We start from the raw sequence: 19,927 nt of genomic DNA, 5'->3' as shown, positions 1-19,927 counted from the left end.
GGGGATGTGGTGGAAGGTGGGAGACGCTGCTGGTGGGCACCCTGCCTGCCCCCTCCGCAGGGAGTGGGCAGGTTCCTATGGGCTCTGAGAGTCCTGGGAAAGAACCGTCACTGGACTCTGGTGTCAGTCACTCCCACTCCCTGACCCTGGGGACTGAGCCTTGGACCCCACCTTTGTTCCCCCCTCCACTGCAGGAGTCGGTCTCCATGACAACTGGAAATCACTTCACAAACAGAAGATTAAGGCTCCAGGGGGAGGGGGACGAGGAGAGATCAGGGAGCAAGGTTCTCCTTTATGGCACCTTGGTGGGAAGGTGTCGGGCCAGATCTTGGAGCCAAACCTACCTGAGGGCAGAGAGCAGGCCTCCTGGTCCTTCGCCTGTGAGCAGATGGCTCTGGTTATAGAAAGCAGTGTGGGGAGGCACTGAGCATAACTCTCAGAATTTCTAAGATTCAGAGGCAGAAGCAACGCCTCACCAAGTTTAGAGGGAGCCCTGGACTTGATAAGATCTTCTTGGCTTTCCCTGCCATGGCAAGATGGCTGCAGAGGCTCCAGGCATCACGTCCTCCCAGGAAGGAAGGAGGAAAAGGTGGCCAAGCAGCTTCTGTTTAATCAGCAGAATCCTGCCTGGTCCAAATGCTTTTAGCAACTTCCCCTCTGCAGGGCTCTTGGGAAAGTGCATTTGTTTGGCTTCCCACTTGGGGCCATTAGAAGCCAAGATGCCTGTGGGCAGCTCCAGAAGGGAGCCCAGGCCCAAGGCTGGCCCCAGTGCAGACCTGGGCTGCTCATCACCAGTGGCACAGCGGGGAGGATGGACACAGCCTGCAGTCCCTCTTGCTGACCCCTTGGGCAGGCCTGGGTCTGTGTCCCACTCTGGAGGTGGTGAGCTGCTGGTGGGCATGCTGACACACCACCTGGTGGCAAGGTGGTCAAGATGCCCTCTGGGAAGCCAGGGTGCCCAGCTAGGCTTTCGTCCCTGACCATGTGGGGCTGGGGGTGGAGCCTCCTGCTGAGGCTGAGTGGCCCCACTCTCCTGGGGATGCCCTGGAGGGGACCATGGAGCAGCCAGGGCTCAGTTCTTACCATGGAAATGAGGGGGCCCTGCCCGTGTGCAGACGCCCGGGTGCCTCTGTACTCACACAGTGCCGGGGCCGGGTCAGGGCCCTCCCACCAGGGGGCCATTTCCCAGACCAGGCACAAGCCCCAGCACCCTGACCCCTGCAGGCCCTGCTGCCCTCCTCCTGGGCGCCTGGGCAGACCCCCGCCCCAGCTCCCTAGATGAGGGCTAATCGTTCATGAGCCTGGAACCCACAGGCAACAAGTGCTCTCCTGGTGCTCCCAGACCTGCAGAGTGGCCTCGTGGACGTGGGGGCGGCCGGGGGAAGAGCCACTGTCTGCTTCAATCATTAAACTGTTTTCTGTAAAAAGTTAGAAAATGTGTCGGGTGCGCGGTGCCGTTCACCTAGACCATGTGTGTGCCTCCACGGCAGCAGGATGTGTGGACGCAAGTGGGCAGCCTTCAGCAGGGGTGTCACGCTGAGCAGAGTTCAGGGACAGAGCGGGGAGCTTGTCACCTGGGGATCTCCTGGGCAGAGGCGTGGTGCGTGCACAGGTGGCCCCTGGCACTTGGATCCAGAATGCAGCACCCAGGACCGGCCGCAGGCGGAGCTGCCCTTTGTACCCTTCAACCCAGAAGAGCGTGAACAGGACCAGAGGGGTGGGCGGCCGAGCAGGGATAAGCCCCGCCGGTCAGGGGCTTCCTGGGCCTCTCCCTCTGCGCTTCCCCACTGAGGCGGGGACACCCTAGGAGGGCCAGGGCAGGACTGGTGTGGCGTGGGCTTGGGGGCGTCACCTCACCCCTCTGAGCCCCGGAGTCATCCTCTGGAGGTGGCGAACGGGCTTGGCTGGGGGAGCCCCAGGGTCCTGGGCACGTGGCTGGGACCCAGGCTTTGGGCAGCAGGGCGGAGAGCGCGGTGTTCCACAGGACAGTCCAGGGGCTGCACCCCTGGCTGGGGTCCTTCTGGGTGAGAGAAGGGCATTTTGGGGTGCAGGGGAGTAGGGGCCACCTGGAGGGCTCTGGACAGGGGACAGGAGGCTTCCTCCCCAGGTGACGGGCCGGGTCCTGTGCTGGTGTTGAGAATGGGGACAGTGTGGTGGGGCCCAGGGCTCAGGACACTCCGAGGCCCAGGGAGGGCGGGCAGGGCAGGCAGGGAGGACAGGCAGGGGGGGCCAAGGACGCGTGGGCCTGCAGGCTTGGCGATGGCGGCCCCCAAGCACGCACGTTGGGCAGCTGCTGGGATTGGGTCCTGCACATCCGTCAGGGCCCAGAGGAGCTCGCGGGGCCTCCACGACGCTCCTGCCAACCTCAGCTTCCCTTCCCCTCTTGGCCTCGGGCCTGCTCAGCCACCTTCCCCAGGTGCCACCTGGGGCCCCTTCATGGCAGTGGGCGGCCCTCGCTGCTCACTCCCACCGTGGCCCCCTGTCCCCGGGGGGCTGTTAGGGGCTGTGTCTGAGAGCCACTTGCCTGGGAAGGACATCCCATCCTGGGCAGTCGAGTGCCTCCCACCCTCTGTGTAGCTCCCGCTCACCGTGCCGCAGCCGCCGGACCTCTACCAGGGCTTCTCTGCAGGAGCCCACGAGTGGGTGGGTGCTCGGGCACCTGGGGAAGGTGGGGACCAGCCCTCAACCTGCAGGACTGCCTCGTCCACCCCACCTGACCGTTCCCGGGCCAGGCGACCCCTCCACCAGCCTCCAGTCAGCGTCCCCTCCCTGTCCCCCTCTGTACCCCAACTCGGCTCCCTGGGTCACCTCCTACCACCCCTTCTGCAGGCCCTCCATCCTGGCTCTGCTGGGCCCTGAGCCTGGGCCAGCCGCGTGTGGCCAGCCCAAGGGGCCGGTTCCAGGAGGAAGCAGGGGCCCTAGGAGGCGAGAAGGCCCCGGTCCTCCCAGGGGCCAGGGGAGATGACGGGGCTGGGGTGACCGGAATGGGGACAAATGCAGCAGGAGGGAGGTCATGGCGTGGCGGAGCACCCTCTGGGGAGGACGAGCAGGCGTCACCACGGCACAGCCCTGAGGCTCAGACGCCATGGCTTCCAACGCGGCCGAGTGTCCAGTGGGCCGTGGGCGGGACCTCGCCGTCCCCAGGCTGCCCGAGTGGACAGAGCTCCAGACGTGCTCCTGCCAGGATTCTGACCCTGTTTCTGCGGCCATGAGAGACACGCTGGCTGGTCGCCCACGTCGGGGTAAGGGGGCTGGTGCTTGACGCGGTCCCCCCTCCCACCCAGCGGCCTGTCGGTTTTCAGGACTCGAAGGACGTGCCTTCAGGACTTGTCTCACTAAAGCAGGGACACCTCTGTGGTCCCAGTCACGGACTTGTTTTTATCCATACCGACCTCCATCTGTCTTGCTCTTGTCCCCTGGGGATCTCCTGGGCAGAGGCGTGGTGAGTGCCCAGGTGGCCCTGTGCAGGAGGCCTGGGGGAGCCTGGGTGTGGGGCCGGGCAGGGTGGAGCCTTGAGATTCGTCTCCGTGATGTGCAAAGGAAAGAGCCCCCGTACTGCTGGCCGCCTTCCGTTTTGGCTTTTGACAGAGTACTCCATGGGAAGGTCTTTATGGATCCAGTTTCTCCATTGGAAAGGTGAACAGGAATGTCAGAACCAGAGAGGTTGTGTGACTTACCCGAGGCTACACAGCCAACAGCACAGTGGGAAGAAGGGCTTCCGCTTTGCTCTGCTGGGTGACTGTCTCTTTGTACAGAAATGTACAGGGAGGAAAAATAAGACCCAAGGTGACTGGACAAGAGCCATCTTTGTTCTCAGCTCCAACTATGGAGTGTCCCGTTCAAAAGGAAAGAAGCTGGCTCAGTGGCCCTTGATCTTTTGTGGGGGCTCCTGGAGGGACCTCAAGTTGAACATGGTACATTGGACATATATGGAGTCACTTCTCCTTTGAGAAACCCTCTCAGCTGGGTGCGGTGGTGCACGCCTGTAATCCCAGAGGCTCGGGAGGCTGAGGCAGGAGGATCACAAGTTCAAAGCCAGCCTCAGCAAATTAGCAAGGCCCTAAGCAGCTCAGTGAGGCCTGTCTCTCAGTAAAATACAGGAAAGGGCCGGGATTGGCTCAGTGGTTGAGTGCTCCTGGGGAGAAAAACAACAAACAAACAAAACCCTGTCAACACCAGCAAGAACCAGAGCAGGGAGAAGGGCCTCCACGGGACCTCCACGGGCCTCCTGCTGGCTGACCGGCAGTCAGCGGCCCCGATCCAACCTCACTCTGTTCCGGCTGGCAGAACCCCAGCTGTGGCAGGGCCGAGTTCCTGACTCACTTGTTTCCCAGCCCCCTGTCCCTGCTCATGCGATGACATCCTGCTGGAGAGCCTGGGAAGGTGCTTCCCCTGACCTGGGACGGCTCCTTCCTCCCGCCGTCTCTTCTTCCATCCACCTGGGATGTGGGCGTGAGGCTGGAGGTTCAGTGGCTATCTTGTGATATGAGGTTACCGTGAAGAAGAAGCCCCATGGCTACACAGAGCCACGGAGCAGCTGGGCTGGCCAGCACTGGCATCGTCCACCTGGGCTGCTCGCTCAGCCAGCAGAAGGGCAGCACTGGTTGCTAGCTGCTTGAATGGCTCTGGTCTCTACAGCCAATGACACTCCACAGGTGACGTCCTGATGCCGCTCTCCAGTGACAGTGGAAGCAAACTCGTTCCTAAATGGTTGTGAACTTCTGCAGCCGCAGAAAGGCTGAGGGGCTGTGGGCACAGGAGGGGCAGGCTGGACATGGCAGAAACGGCTGACAAAGGTGGAAAGACACGCGGAGTCCTGACCCCCTCCTGTCCCCCGAGCAGGCAGCTGCAGCCCCGCCCCACCAAAGGGAACTCAGGCTGCACCGCTGCAGAGAAATGGACCAGGCGGACACCGACTCCGAAGACCCCGCAGAGTGGGAGGAGAGTCCGCGAGACCAGCTTCCAGTTAAATCTGGAAAACCAAGAAGCAGGAGTGTAATCATGTTCCTGAGCAGTGTGGAGGTCAAGATCAAAAGGCCGGGAAGAGGCTTGAAAGCAGGTGACTCACAGGAGGGGAATTGGAGGTGGGAGGGGCGTGCTCACCGCCGGCGTTTATTATGCCAAGCCTTGCAACACTTGGACTTTCTAAATAATGTTATAGAATCACATTTAAAAACGAAGCAACAATCACCTGGCAAAGTCACACCCGTCTTCTCAGGAGGCAGTCGGCAAGGCCCAGCGGCACTCCGCCTGCCTCATCTTAGAAATCCAAACCCGCTGGTGTGGACCTCGAGCGGCACCGGGGCGGCCCGAGTCTCCCCCTGCTGTGTGCGGGGGCTGGTGTGGTGGCTGCTGAGCCGGCTGACCTCTGCGACCCTGCCCTGGCAGCTTTGACCCTTGGTACACATGAATTCTAGAGTCACAACCAGCCACCCGTCAAGAGGGGCCAGGGTGCCGGATTCGGGCTGCTCAGCCTTCAGAGAGAGGGGCCCGGCCACCTGTGTGGGTGTGCGTCCCCAGCTGTGTCCCTGGGCTTCTCATCTTGCCCCTGGTGGAACCCAGCGCCGGTGTGTGGATGGCGAGTGGCCTGGGGCGCTCTTTCCCCCTGGTGTCCTCCCCGATCCTCGGTTCTGTCCTGTCCAGACCCCGAGTGCCTCCTGTCATTCCTCCAGTCCCTGCGGCCCCAGAGAAGGGTGCAGAGGGAAGGGATGTGGGATGCCCCACCACCAGGCCACTCTGGTTTGTGCCTGCTCACGCCCGGGGCTGCCCTCACAGTGGCACCAACTGGGCCGCTCACACAGTAGAGGGGAGAGGGAGGAGAGGCAGGGGCGGCCCTCCTGCCAGGGTGCAGTGCCCTCCCTCAAAGCCACCTCCTGGGGCTGACCCATGGCCGATGCAACAAGCCCTTGCCGACGGGGGATCTGGGGAGAAAAGAGAGAGATTTCATTTTTGAAAAGCCAGTGTTGGGATTGGTGGCGCGGCTCGGTGGGTGGTACAGGGCTCCCCTGGCAGGCGGGAGGCGGTGGGAGGGTCCAAACCCCCCCCACACACACACAAAACAGAGCGTCCGTCCTGCACGAATGATGGGCCTGGGGGTGACTCACTCCTGTGGGGGCCTTATCTCCACTCATCTTCCAGAATCCTCCGCTGGGAATCTCAATGACCCCAATTTGGCCAAGAGGAAGCAGAGGAGAGAGAAGAAACTGGTCCAGTCCTACAGATGGCTGCGGTCAGGCAGCGCCTCCGGCGGACCCCAGGCCAGCTGTGCGTGCTAAAGGGAGAGTCCAGATGTGGGCAACTCCTGGTTGGCTTTGGATCCTGAGCCCTGGCTTCTGTGGCTCCAGGAGGTCACACTGTGAGCGGGGTCACTGCTGCGGGGTTGGGGAGACCTGCCCCCAGCCCTCGCTATCCAGGCCTGAGTCTCAGACAGGGGACCTCTGAGAGGTGCAGAGCAGGCACTGGTGCTGCCCGTCTCACTGTTGCTGACTGACCTGGCTCAGCCACACCTCACTCCAGCCCCAGTGATGCCTGCATTGCATCCCGGGTGGGCGCAAGGCCGAGTGCCCTAGTACCTGTGCAGGGTGTCGAGCGGGGCCCTGCCACGCGGCGCACATGCTGGCTCCTGGTACCTGCCATTGCTGCTGCTTTCCACGCTGTGCTGGGCCAGCAAGCTACCTAAAAACACCAATCCTGTCACGTTCCGCTTCTCAATCCCTGCTGGAGAAGGGTCAGGGCAGATGCCCCTGCCGACTTACACGGAGCCGTAAGCCTGGGGATTTCAGAGGTGGGTGTGAGAAGCATCCAGGAGGAAGACAGGTACTGGAGCTGGGTTCTGGGAGGAATTGTTGGCATAGGAGGGGTGGAAGGGATCCCAACGAGGACATGAGCACGGGAGTCTACGGCACGTGAAGACGAGAGGCCCCTGGGGGACCCCTTGGCACACACACGGCAAGCCAGGGGCTGACCTGCAGAAGAAACTCCAGACCAGGCGAACACCACAGGTCTCAGAGCGCACGGCCAGCAGTCCCTGGACGGCCAGCCAGTCAGTGCTCACTGGGCACTGGGGAGGCTCAGCATCCGAGGTGCACACCAGGGTCCTCGCTTTGCCAGGAGTGGCCGCCTGCTGAAGAGGCCCGGGCCCAGGAAGTGCCCCCAACTTGCTAGAGAGTGGAGGCTGTGCCCCTCCCTTCCAGGCCCATGACCTCAGCAGGATGCTGAAAGCTCAGCTTTAGTAGGCACCAGGCACCGGGACTGGAAAGACGTGCCAAAGCACAAAAACCAGAAAACAAAACAGAAAACCAATGAGGGGGAGGCCTCTGCTTTTCAGCTGACGGGTGTTAGTTTAGATTTTATTTTATTTGTATTATTATTATTATTTTTGGTACTGAGGATTGAACCCAGGGGCACTTAACCGTTGAACCACATCCCCAGCCCTTTTTAAAATATTTTATTGAGAGACAGGGTCTCGCTGAGTTGCTAAGGGCCTCGCAAAGTTGCTGAGGCTGGCATTGAACTCGTGATCCTCCTGCCTCAGCCTCCTGAGCTGCTGGGATTACAGGTGTGCGTCCCCAGGCCTGGCCTAGATTTTATTTTTGATTGACACACGATTGTGCATATCCATGGGGTACAATGCAATGTTCTGATACATGGTGTTGTGTTATGATGAAATCAGGTTAACACCCTGCTGTGCCAATCTGCATTCCCACGGTCCGTGTGCAGGGTCCTGCTCTTCACATCCTGGCCAGCATAGATCACAGTTCCCCTTTGTGACAATAGCTGTTGTGGTGGCTGTGAGTGCTAACTCGTCCTGTTTTATTTTGCACTTTCTGGATTATTAGGGATGTTGTGCATTTGCCTGTTGGCCATTTCTATGTCTTCTTTTAAGAAGAGCCTATTTGGGTCCATCACCCATTTTTAAATAGATCAGATCATTTGTTGTGTACAATGAGTGGTTCGAGCTCTTCCTGCAGTTTGGTGTTAGTGCTCTCAGATGTCTGATTTGCAAACACCTCCCATCTGTACCTCGACTCTTCCCCGCTGTTGTTTCCTTGGCTGCGCAGGTTTTTAATTTTGATGTAATCCCATCTGCCTACTTTTGCTTCCTTTGCCTGTGCTTTTGGGATCATATGTTAAAAAAAAACAATCATCGCTAAAGTTGCTGTCATGGAGCCTGCCCCAGGTGTTTTCTTCTGGTAGTCAGGCAGTTTCAGGTCTGTCTTAGTTTATTGGGGGTTCAATTTTGCATATGGTGTGACATGAGTCTGACTTCCTTGTTCTTCATGTGGACACCCAGATTTCCCAACATCGTGTATATTTACGTTGTTTCCAGCCACGACTTTGTGGCGATTTATTAGAGCATCCACGGGAACTAACTCTGAGAACCTGCGTCCTAACCAGGCTCCTAGGGAAGCTCTCCCTCCCTGGCAGGTGTGGCCTCACGGCACAAGACTGGATCCTCTCCATCCGCGTTGGGAGCCGACTTCCCCCTCAGTGTGGGAAGGCTGTGGACAGGTAGCTGACCCCAGGCCTGGGGACCCTCCCTGTGAGGTGGCGTCGGGCGCCGCTGTTGGGAGGCTGTGGGGCAGGCCTGCCACCCAGGGTGGGCGGAGGCCCCGGGCTGGTGCCAAGCAGCTACCTCTCCCCAGAGTTCTGCTCTTTGCAAGGGGAATGCAGGAGGGACGGAGCCTGGGAGAGCCCCCAGGCCCACAGCAGAAAGCCCTGGGCTCTTTCTCCTGAGGAGCAAAGAGGCCGCCTGGCCTTTAAGGAGAGTGCCCACGCCACAGCTTGCTGTTGCTCCACTCTCATGGGCTCTTTGGAGGGAGTCAGGGCACGGCCTGCCCCCCATCCCACGGAAGGCCAGATGCCGAGTCCTGCATCCTGCCAGGCCATGGGCACAAGCGTGTCCGAACCGCAACTTTCTGGGCCAAACTGCAAAACCCCAGGGAGTAGCCCAGGCCCTGCCAGCAGGTCCAGGCAGAGGCTGGACACATCCCTGTCCTGAGTGTCCTGAGGACTGGGCTCCAAGTCCTCCCTGAGAGCAGAGGTGTCGGCAGCCTTCCCCTCCTCCTGCTGATGTGGCCTCAGGGTGGCTATCTGCTGCCCCTGAGCTTTGGGACGAAGCTTTCCAAATGCTGTTCCCAGCCTGGCCCTCACTGGAGCCCTGGCCTTACCTGGGAAGGAGGATGGAGGAGGGACTGTCCCCAAGCCACCCTGCCCTCATCCAAGCCTCCTCTCTGCTGGGCCAAGGCTGCCTGTGCTGTCCTTTGAGTCCCACAAGGCTCCTATGGCACTGTGGTGACCAGGCCGTTCCAATGACAGAGACACAGCTGGGAGCGGTTATGGGTCAGCTCGCTGGGGTGCGAATGCAGCTCCGAGTCCGTCACTCAGGCTGCCCGAAGCCGTCCCCTGCTGGACTGCGGAGCCGCTGGCTTCCATCAGCTCCCAATGCACCATTTTCACATCCTCTCTCCCTGTCTCTCTGCTGAGCAGCTGCCGGGGGCGGTTTCAGACGTGAGGCTGGAGGGGACGCCTGGCCAAGCCCCCTTGCTCGGGCAGTACTTGGCAGGACTGTACTTAGCATCACGAGCCTGACATGCACGACCCCTGTGGTCCTCCTGTGGAAACGTGCGAAGACCACCCAGTGAGGGCAAGAGGGACCCTTGCTGTGGCGGGGGTCAGCCACCCCTGCTCGCACTTGGCAGAGACTCGGAGGCCGACGGGGGTGGGGTGGTGAAAGATTTGTAGTGGGGCTGGGGATGTGGCTCAAGCGGTAGCACGCTCGCTTGGCATGCGTGCGGCCCGGGTTCGATCCTCAGCACCACATACCAACAAAGATGTTGTGTCCGCTGAGAACTAAAAAATAAATATTAAAAATTCTCTCTCTCTCTCTCTCTCTCTCTCTCCCTCCCTCTCTCTCTCCCTCCCTCTCCTCTCTCACTCTCTCTTTAAAAAAAAATTAAAAAAAAAAAAAAAGATTTGTAGTGGACAAAGGCTCCTGGTGGGTCCTAATGAAGCCTCGTCACAGGGAAGCTGGGCAGACTCACCTGAGGTGGGCATCTCATGCCATGGATCAGAGAGCACATTTGACCTTTACCGGTTGACTCCACGTTAAATGCAGGGACAAAATTTAGGGAAGCTGTCAGTTGTCAAAGTCTTGATCATTCTGGGCCCATTGCTGCAGAGCTCCCGAGTCAGATTTCTGACACCTATGGTCTGCGCCTCAACTCGGAAGAAGAAACTTTCCTTCTACCCTTTTGGCTCAGTGATGTGGACCTGCAAATTAAGTTGCCAAGAGTCGATTGACAAGAGAAAAGGACTTGATTCACGGCTCGAGGGGGCCAGCCAAAGAAGCAGCCGCCTCACTAAATGGCCAAAGGCTCAGGGACCCACTGAGCTGAGCGGGAAGAGGGCAAGAGAAGAGGGAGCAGCGATTTTCCAACAGGTCTCTACAGGAAAGACGAGCTCTTAGGAGAAGGGATGTTGGTCTACGAGATGGGAGTGGGCTTTCCTTCCTCTTCAGGGCCATACATTTTCCCCAGGGAGGGGATTTGCGGAAGCCACATTTCCTGAACGTTGTCATCTTTACCTGAATAAAGTAAGGTCTGAGCAGGCTGCTTTGGCATCTGCTGGATCTTGGATTCTTCTGCTAAAAGTCTTCTTGTCACTGGATGTGGTCTGCAGAGGCCCCAAGAGAGAGGGACCTCAACTGGGAACTGTCTAGATCCTTGACATTTGTCGCAGGAAGGAGTGCAGGACGAGTTGAAGGAAGACCCAGGCAGAGGTTCACATGAGGACAGCAAGGACCTCGGAGGGAGAGGTGCCCCTGCCCCTCAGAGGCGAGGACAGGGACGTGTCCAGGTCTGAGCTCTGAGGTGTCAGGGGTGGGTGGAATCCCACGCGGGCAGCCGGCGTTACAACCTTCTTGGAGCCCGAGTCCAGGGCCACCTCTGTCTCCGGAGCTCACATTGTCGTTCTTTGCTAAACAACACACCACTGGCTATGGTGGGCGCTGTGTGAATCCCTCAGGTGAGTGGCACTGTACCTAACGATGTGTCTGCTCTCTTACAAGCGTCCCCTGTCGACCCGAAGGAGCAAGCCCCACAGACCCAGCCATGTTTCCGGGGGTCTGTCCTGACTCAGGCTCTCTCCCGTGGGCCTGCTTTAGTGCACCCCAGTCTGCTTGCTGGCTCTGGGGTTCCAGGGGGCCCCTCGCCTGCCTGTGTGCCAGCCTCTCCCCATGGGCAGGACAATACCCTTAGGCTGGGGAGGGGAAAAGCCTTAGGCAGCTGCCCAGGGGTGAGGTCAGAGCCAACCTGCTCTTGGGTCCTTCCCCACGTTACCTCCTGCACACAGGGACACCAGATTGTGTAAAGATGACTTCACAGGAGAAAATCCCCCCACCTCAGCATGGATTTATCCAGGAATCATGCTGGACAACTTGAGACGGAAGTCCACCAGGACATGCTCCCTCATTTTGAGGCGTCCACACTGGTTGATGCTGAAGTTATGATGTCATCCTATATTGAGGGGCTTCTCTTGTACAACACCCGCCCACCCGTGTGTATGGGGCACAGAATGTGGCCGGTCCCTTCGTGCCATGGCAATACGGGCCTTGACCACACTGGAGAGGTGGTGGCCATCTGAGCTTCTCATTTTTGACGTTCTGTGTTTTCCAAACCGTCTACCCTCAGCCTCGGCACTTCCTCCCGGGCAGGGGATGCTTCAGATCCTGCGGTGCGTCCTCATTGTCAACACCGACATCCTCATTGTCAACACCCACCCCTTCCCAGACCCACGGAGTCCCTGAGCTCCCTGTCCATCTGCTCTGGGGCTTCTTCCCTCCACTGCTGCCCGGACACCTCCTCCTTCTCCTTAAAGTCCAGTTTAAGTGCCACTTCCTTTTTTTTTTTTTAAATATTTATTTTATTATTTTTATTTTTTGGCGGACACAACATCTTTGTTGGTATGTGGTGCTGAGGATCAAACCCGGGCCACACGCATGCCAGGCAAGCGCGCTACCGCCTGAGCCACATCCCCAGCCCAAGTGCCGCTTCCTTTAACCCCGAGCGGCCCGCCTGCCTGAGGTGTGGCCAGCGCTCCCGTGGGGACAGGCGCTTTCCCATCTGTGGTGTCCCTCCCGTGGACGCCCACCCCTGCTGGACAGCATTTAGGTGGCTTCCAACATTTGCTAAGGTAATCACCCTGCAGTAGCCTCTGCATCTAGAAATGGAATCTGTGTCAGGAGAGAGCACGTCTTTAAGGCTCCTGAGAGGGAGTGTGAACAGTCTTCTAAGCAGGTTGGAGGATCTGCGCCGCAGTCCTGTGTGGCTGGACCCGCTCACCCCTTCACACCAGAATGGAGCATCATCATTTCAAAAATGTGCACTGGGGCTGGGGGCTCAGGGGTAGACCTCCCACCTGGTGTGCACGAAGCCCTGGCTCCATCCCAGCATGGCAAACAGCAAACACAGAAAATGTTGAATTTCCTGTGCTGCACGCTCTCGCCTGCATGCGTCACCTGCCCCTTTGGTGATGGCCACCCTAACTGGAGCCTGGTGATATGCCACTGTGGCTCTGGGATGCATTTCCCTGCAACTTGTGATTCGAGCCTTTTTGCACCTACCCATTGGTTCTCTGTATGTCTTCTTTTGGGAAATGCCTATTCAGGTCTTTTGCTCATTTTAAAATCAAGGTTTGTATGTATATATTTATGGTACTGGGGACGTGGCTGCACCCAGACCTTCTATTTGTCTGTCTGTTTGTTTGTTTATTTATTTCTGAGACTGAGTCTCACTCAGTTGTTCAAGCTGACCTTGAATTTGTGATTCTCCTGCTGCAGCCTCCTGATTATAGGTGTGTGCCACTATCCCTGGCTTAAATAAGGCTGTTTGTTTATCTTTTTATCAGTTTGAGTTCCTGACATATTTTGAATGTTAACCCCTTATCAGATGTATGCTTTGCAAATGTGTTTCCCCATTCCACAGGGAGTTCTCTTCACTCTGCTGGATGTTTCCCTGCTGTGCAGAAGCTGGGAGTGTAAATGCATTCAGCCGTTATGGAAAACAGTACAGAGGTTCCTCAAAATATTAAAAATAGAATTACCATGTGAAGCTGGGCACAGTGCCACGTGCCTGAAATTCCAGCAACTCTGGAGGCTGAGGCAGGAGGATCACAAGTTCAAAGCCAGCCTCAGCAATGATGAGGCGCTAGGCAACTCAGTGAGACCCTGTCTCAAAAAAATAAAAGCAAAACAAAACAAAAAAGGGTTGAGGATGTGGCTCCATGATAAAGCACCTTGGGTTCAATTCCTGGTACAAGAAGGATGAGGAGGAGGAGAAGGAGGAGGAAGAATTACTATGTGATCCAGTAATCCCACTCCTGAGTAATTATCAAAAAAATCTGAAATCAGTATATAGAAGAGACATCTCCACTTCATGTTGACTGCACTGCCATTCACAATGGTCAAAGTATGGAATTAACCAAGTTTCCATCAACAGAAGAGTGAATAAAGAAAATGTGGTAAATAAACAAGGTGGAATACTATGCAGCCATAACAGGGTGTAGAACTGTCACTTGCAGCAACGCAGGTGAACCTGGAGGACATTGCGCTAAGTGAAATAGCCAGGCACAGAGAGGCCATCACTGCGTGCCTCACTTGTGTTGCAGTCTTAAAAAGTCGAACTCATGGGAGCAGAGGGTGGCACCACCATGCCAGGGGCGGTGTGACACCTCAGGAAGACAGGAGAGGGTCAGGGCTTCGTTTCGGGCGTGGGCACCATCGGCAATAGCAAGAATTTCACTTTTTATTTTTGTACTGGAGATTGAACACAGGGGGCCTTTACCCCTGAGCTACATCCACTTTTTCCCTCTGAGACCAGCTGTTGCTCTGTTGCTGAGGGAGGGCCTTGCTAAGTCACTGAGGCCACCCTGTTCACACAAGCACAGGCCACCATGCCTGGCAAGATGCACTCTTGCAAATGGCTAGAAGAGAGCGTTTTAAGTGTTCTCACCACAAAAATGTCGTCAAGTAACCCGTCAGCTTCCTTTAGCCCTCCACAAGGTGAAGATGGCCAGGCCCGGATGCGGAGAGCAGCTCTTCCCAGGACCCAGCCCTAACACAAATGAGCCTCCGGGCAGCCATGGGGCCTCCTCTCCCTGTGTTTCCCAGCAGTGGACGTGGAGGGCCAAGCGGGGACCAGGGCACACAGTGGGGGCACCTGCAGGGCTTGAGGTGCTGGCCTTCAGGCCTTGGCCTCTCGGTGTCCCGTGGGATTTGGGTGCAGGATTTGGGGTCTCCTGCTTAGCCCATTCGTTCGGGGTCTTTCCAGATACTCGCGGCCTTAGGAGCGCCTTGGCTGGGCTGCCTGGCATTGTCCCTGGTAGGTTCTCTCTCCGGGGAGAGTCCTGAGACGCAGGGCAGCTGCCTCAGACTTGATGAGCCGTGTGACGTTCTGTGGACAGAGAGGGTGCTGTCGTGGGATCTCAACACTGGGTGCGTTTTGCAGTACGAGGACACCCTTGCTGTTACTGCTCACTGCCTGGGGAGGAAGGGGCTGGTGCACACCCGGGTCAGGAAACAGCAGAGCTCTGACCCCCACCCCACCCACCACCCCACCCTGCGCATTCTACCATCAGGCGCAGTGTGAAGTAGCACCAGAGACCGCAGAGGAAAGGAAGCCAGTAAGTGGGACTTGGGATGAATGACCTGAACTCAGAAAAGTCCCCATAGCTCTCCTGCTACGTGGGCGTGGCTGCCCATGCCAGGCTGACAGTTAGGAGGTTGGTGTGTTTCCCTAACAGCAGATAGAGTTCACTTCAAATAGGAGGAGGAGGAGGGGGAGGGGAGGGGGAGGAGGGGGAAAGGAGGAGGGGGGAGAGAGGGGAGGAGGGGGAGGGGAGGAGGGGGAGGGGGAGGAGGGGGGAGAGAGGGGAGGGGAGGAGGGGGAGGGGAGGAGGGGAAAAGGGAGGAGGAGGGGGAAGGGAGGAGGAGGGGGAGAGAGGGGAGGAAGGAGAGGGGGAGGGGGAGGAGGGGGGAAGGGAGGAGGAGAGGAGAAGGAGAAGGGGGAGGGGAGGGGGAGGAGGGGGAGAGGGAGGGGAGGAGGGGGAAGGGAGGAGGGGGAGGGGGAGGGGAGGAGGGGGGAGAGTGGGGGGGAGGGGAGGGGGAGGAGGGGGGAAGGGAGGAGGAGGGGAGAAGGAGAAGGGGGAGAGAGGGGAGGAGAGGGAGGGGAGGAGGGGGAGGGGAAGGAGGGGGGAAGGGAGGAGGAGGGGAGAAGGAGGAGGGGGAGGGGAGGGGGAGGGGGGAAGGGAGGAGGGGGAGAGGGAGGGGAGGAGGGGGGAGGGGAGGAGGGGGAAGGGAGGAGGAGGGGGAGGGGAGGGGGAGGGGGGAAGGGAGGAGGAGGGGGAGGGGAGGGGGAGGGGGAAGGGAGGAGGGGGAGAGGGAGGGGAGGAGGGGGAAGGGAGAAGGGGAAGAAGAAGAGGAAAAGGTCACCTCCCAAGTTCCTGCCAGGGCAGCCACTACCTAACCTAAAGGTTCCCCAGGAGCTCCGGCCTCCTGGGAAAGGTGCTTCATGGTCTCACCAACGAATCCTGATGGAATCCTGAATCCCAAAGGCTCGTCACCTGAGACGAGTCTCAAGCGAGGTGCAGACACTGGGAGAGGATCCTCGATCCAGCAAGCCGACACGGAGATGCAGCAGGGAAGGGACTTCCGTGGATCGGGCAGAACATCCTGAGCAGCGCAGTGTGGAAACGGGAGGCTCAGGACGGTGGGCTCAGCCAGGGTCCAGCAGGAGAACTGCCACCCCAGCCTCCTCGTGAACTGGCAGCTTCACAACAGCAAGTTCAGGGTGCAGTGGCCCTGTGATGTCCCCCTGCAGCTCCCTGAGCACCGAATGACACCAGCCGGCAGGGGACGGGGCCTCCTTGCCTTTCCTGGCTCTCCAGGGACACACACTTTGGCCTTCTGTGTACAGATGGTCCCTTGTTGCCAAAAGCTCGGTCCCTATCCCTGATGCCAACCCCATAATGAGGAAGAGTTTTGAGAAAAAGGAAAGAAGGTTGATTGTTTTGCTACAAAGGAGAAACACAGGGGACTCCTGTCCCAGAGGCTGGGATCCTGCCTATCCTCAGGGTGTAACAGTGGTCCCTTCACCTTCTGGATGTAGCCCTCATTGATCTAAGGTTTATAAATGTTTTTTTTTCTCTCTCCCCTCTCCCTCTCCCTAACAAGATTAGGGAGAGGTGTTATCTTTTCTTCCCAGTTAACTGCCCTTGAACACACCCACTACAGGAAGGAGATGCCTGCTGAAGATATGGGAAGTGAATGTCTCCCAAATTAACCAGTGAGTCCTAACACTATCAGGGCACCCTGGACCCCCATACTGGAAAGTAACTCTTAAAAAATTCCTTTACACCCCCACAACAGGAGCTTTACACCTTTGGGACAGGAGTGCCTGTGTTATTGCTTTGCTAGTAAAACTTCATTTTCCTTTTTCTCAAAACTGTGTCCTCATATTTAAATTTGATCGGCACTGGGGACAGGGACCAAGCTTTTGGTTACGAGGGGGCTATTAAAGAGGTGACTCAAAGGCTACATTCCACATGCTCTCCGTGCTCTGCGTTGGAGGTGTAATTCACTTGTTGATTTGGAGATAGTCATTTCTAAGATCTTCTGTGCCATCCCCAAAGTCTGGATTACTTTGTTCCTATGGAGGGTGTGGGCCAGGGACAGATAACCCTGCCTAGGATGGGGAGAAGGTGACCCTGTTAACCCTGAGATTAGGGAGGGGGAGATTAGGGAGGAGCAGGGAGAGAGGAAGAGAAGGAAACAGTTCGTTTTAAAGATAAGTCTCCGTGGCCGAGCAGCAAGGGCTATATTCAAAACATGAAGTGGCCCCTGCTACATATTCTCGCTATTACCGAATCCTCCTTCCTGGTTGCTATTACAAGTGAATTAGCCGAGGTGATCTGAAGACTCCCTTGGATCTCCTTGGCAGATCTGCCTCTGAATGTTAAAAACAGGGTCTTGGTGGGCTGGGCTGCAGCTCAATGGTAGGACACTGCTTGCCTAGCAGGCAGGAGGTCCTGGGTTCTATCCCTTGAACCACAACAAACAAACAAGACCCACAAAAGGAGCCCCAAATAGGCTCCTTTCCACCGGCCACCCCTCTAGCCCTCCCCTGGCTAGAGGGGTGGCGGTTCTCCCTCCCCACTCCAGGTCAGCTCTCTGGTCCAACCTGCTTCTCCACATTCCTTTGCCTTCAAGCTTCTGAAAATAGCCTGCATTCAGGGCTTCCCACCCAGTGTCCTGACAGGTAGGATCTGCTGGTTCAGGTCAGTGCAGCAGGTGAAAGGTACTTTCCACTCCAGACTGAGAGGGTCCAGGCTGCCCAGCAGAACTGTCTCTGGTGGCCAGGGCAATGCTAGTGTCCAGGGCAGAGAGAGGTGCCACAGAGAGCCCCTCCTCAGGGACCCGTGGAGCAGGGAGCTCCAGCCTCAGTTTCCTCGTCTGTCACAGGTCATGATGTGTGGACAGAGGCCTGACACCACTCCATGTCCGTGAGGACAGAAAACTCCTAAGCAGGTGGACTGGGTCTCCTCCCAGGAGAAGCTCCGAGGCCCACCGCCCCGCCCCGCAGCTGTCCGCTTTGTGGACCTGGAACAAACTCTCCCTGCGCTGAGCTAATGGCCTCCCTCTGCCCCAGCGCCCTGCCTTATCAGGAAGAGGGGATCTCAGGCTCCTGTGCCTCCCACGTCTTCCTGCCACCTCCTCCTCCAGGCCGCTCCTGGAATCCCGCCTTGCCGGCTCCTGTTGCGGGAACTTGGGGTGGGGCGTTAGGGGGCTGGAGGATGGTGGGGGAGGGCTTTGAGCTTGGGCTCCCCTCCGGCTCCCCTCACGGTCCTCTTGGGAGTCCTCCTTGCTGTGTGGCTTCTGAGTCGTCCATCGGCTGCCCACGCAGGAAGCCCAGTCCTCAGTCATTTCTGCTGCCCCGGCTCCGTCACCATCTGCCCCGGGAACGGTTCTGTCTCTGGCGACTCTGTGTCCAGGCAGTCCTGCCCCAGGTCAGCACGGAGGAGCTGCTGGGAGATGAGCCCCGAGGGCGGACCCCCACTCAGGGCAGCACCAACTGAGGAGAGGGTCCAGGAACCAGGAGGACGAGTTAGGGACGTGCGCAATCTTACGCCCTTCCGAGTGCTTCCATTTAAAAACCGTGTAATGGGCTGACGGTGTCTTAGTGTGTTCTGGTTGCTAACAAGACACCGCTAACAGGGAGGCATTAAAACTAGAGAGAGCTCTGGGGTCTGGAGGCCAGTGTCCGGAAGGGATTCCTTATGGACAGATGGTGGAGGGACGGCTTGGGTCTCTTCTGCTCCTAACAAGGGCACTAGTCCCATCCCAAGGGCAGCACCCCCAAGAACTAGTCGCCCAAGGCTCCACCCCTTAACACAGATACTGGGGGTCAGGTTCCAGTGTAAGAACCGGGGGCACCAACCTTCCACCCGCACACCGCCTCCCTCCCTCCTTCCCTTCTCTGACCACGTACCAGGCGTGGGAGGCTCTAGGGAACTGGAGGAAAAGCCAGCTCCCTGACCCAGGAGTCCCTGCCCTCCCAGGGCACAGACTCCTCCGTGTCCCAAGTGGACTGGCCCTCTGTTGTCCTAAGAGTGGTCCAAGAGGAGGCCCCTGAGATCAGCTGCCACAGAAGAGCCCACGGGCCCACAGTCCATGGGGCTACCGATGGCGTCAAATCCACCTTTCCCTCCCCTTCGGGAAACAGCCGTGGGTGCCAGCCAAGCGAGGCATCTGGTTCCAGGGAAAGTAGCTGGGCACTGGTGAAAGCATTTCCAGTCCATGCCCAGCCGCCCACCTGACAGCTGCTAATTACAGACCAGGGAAGACAGAGCTGGCAGGCAGCCCCAGCGGCTGAGCTCCAGGCTCGGAGGGCAGCGTACCTGCTCATGGCCATGGTCACAGCGATGGCGGCCCGTTGGGGAGAGACTGGTGCCCCTTGATAAGAGGGCAGTGTGGCGGGTGGGCAGGGACACTGCTCAGCGCCCCCTCCATCCTCCTGGCCTGAGCCTCCCTTGAGTGCCCTCTGACTCCGTCACTGCCTCCCCTCCTGGTCTCAATGCCAGTGCATCGTGTGCCCTAGACTCTCCGTGGATGTGACAGTCAGGGCTGCGTTCCTGGGCAGGAGAAGTGTGACTGGCAGGGAGGGCCGGGGGTGCTGGGTCATTCTGGCAGCTGAGCAGAGCAGAGACCTGGCCCAGAGAGGGTAGGAGGAGCTGGAGGTACACGGGGGCAGGCTCCAGCCCTAGGAAGGCCGGAGGTGTCCCATGGTCTTGGAGAGCAGGGCTGCAGCTCTGGGAGCAGGGTTCCCATCAGGGAACCAGCCAGCCAGCCTCTTCCTGCCGACTCAGGCTTGGTCCCCGCAGTCACCTCCAGAATGGCCCCAACGTGAGCCTCATGTGAGTCCCTGTGCCTGTGAGGGTGGCATGGCTCCGTCAAGGGCCTGGAGAAGGGAGACCACCCTCAATTCTCCCCATGGCCCTAAACTCCATTAAGTGTCCTTCTACAGGAGGCCGGGGACACCTGACCATAGAAGAAGAGGCAGCTATGTGACCATGGGAGCCACTGGAAACTGGACAAGGCCAAGAAGGACCCCTGCGCCTGGGGAAGCCAGCCCTGCGCCCCTTGACTCTCACTTTGAGACTCATTTTGAACTTCCGGCCTCTAGAAGCAAAGAGGACTGTTACAGCGGGGCAGGACCCTGGTAGGGCCCACGGGTGGTCAGGGGAGAGGGCAGGAAGGCTGCCCCGCCACCATCCTCTCCCAACACTGCAGGGGCAGGGGGCTTTCTCTCACTCTGTGCCTTCCTGTACTCCTTGGATTTGCTTTTAATAAACGTCTATATTTTGTAGACCACCA

At 58.3% G+C, this 19,927-nt stretch overlaps 1 long non-coding RNA gene across 1 annotated transcript; it reads left to right on the top strand.

Annotated features, from left to right (window-relative positions):
- Positions 1–15,462: 15,462 nt before the first annotated feature.
- LOC144376512 (uncharacterized) lies at positions 15,463–19,927 on the top strand. Its single transcript, XR_013437066.1, has 2 exons — positions 15,463–16,340; positions 17,516–19,927. It is a non-coding gene; the product is annotated as an uncharacterized LOC144376512 (long non-coding RNA).

This window comes from Ictidomys tridecemlineatus, chromosome 3 (assembly GCF_052094955.1).
Source record: "Ictidomys tridecemlineatus isolate mIctTri1 chromosome 3, mIctTri1.hap1, whole genome shotgun sequence".
Lineage (NCBI taxonomy): Eukaryota > Metazoa > Chordata > Mammalia > Rodentia > Sciuridae > Ictidomys > Ictidomys tridecemlineatus.
The sequence above is the reverse complement of the archived record's forward strand: the minus strand, read 5'-3'. Positions and strand labels throughout refer to the sequence as shown.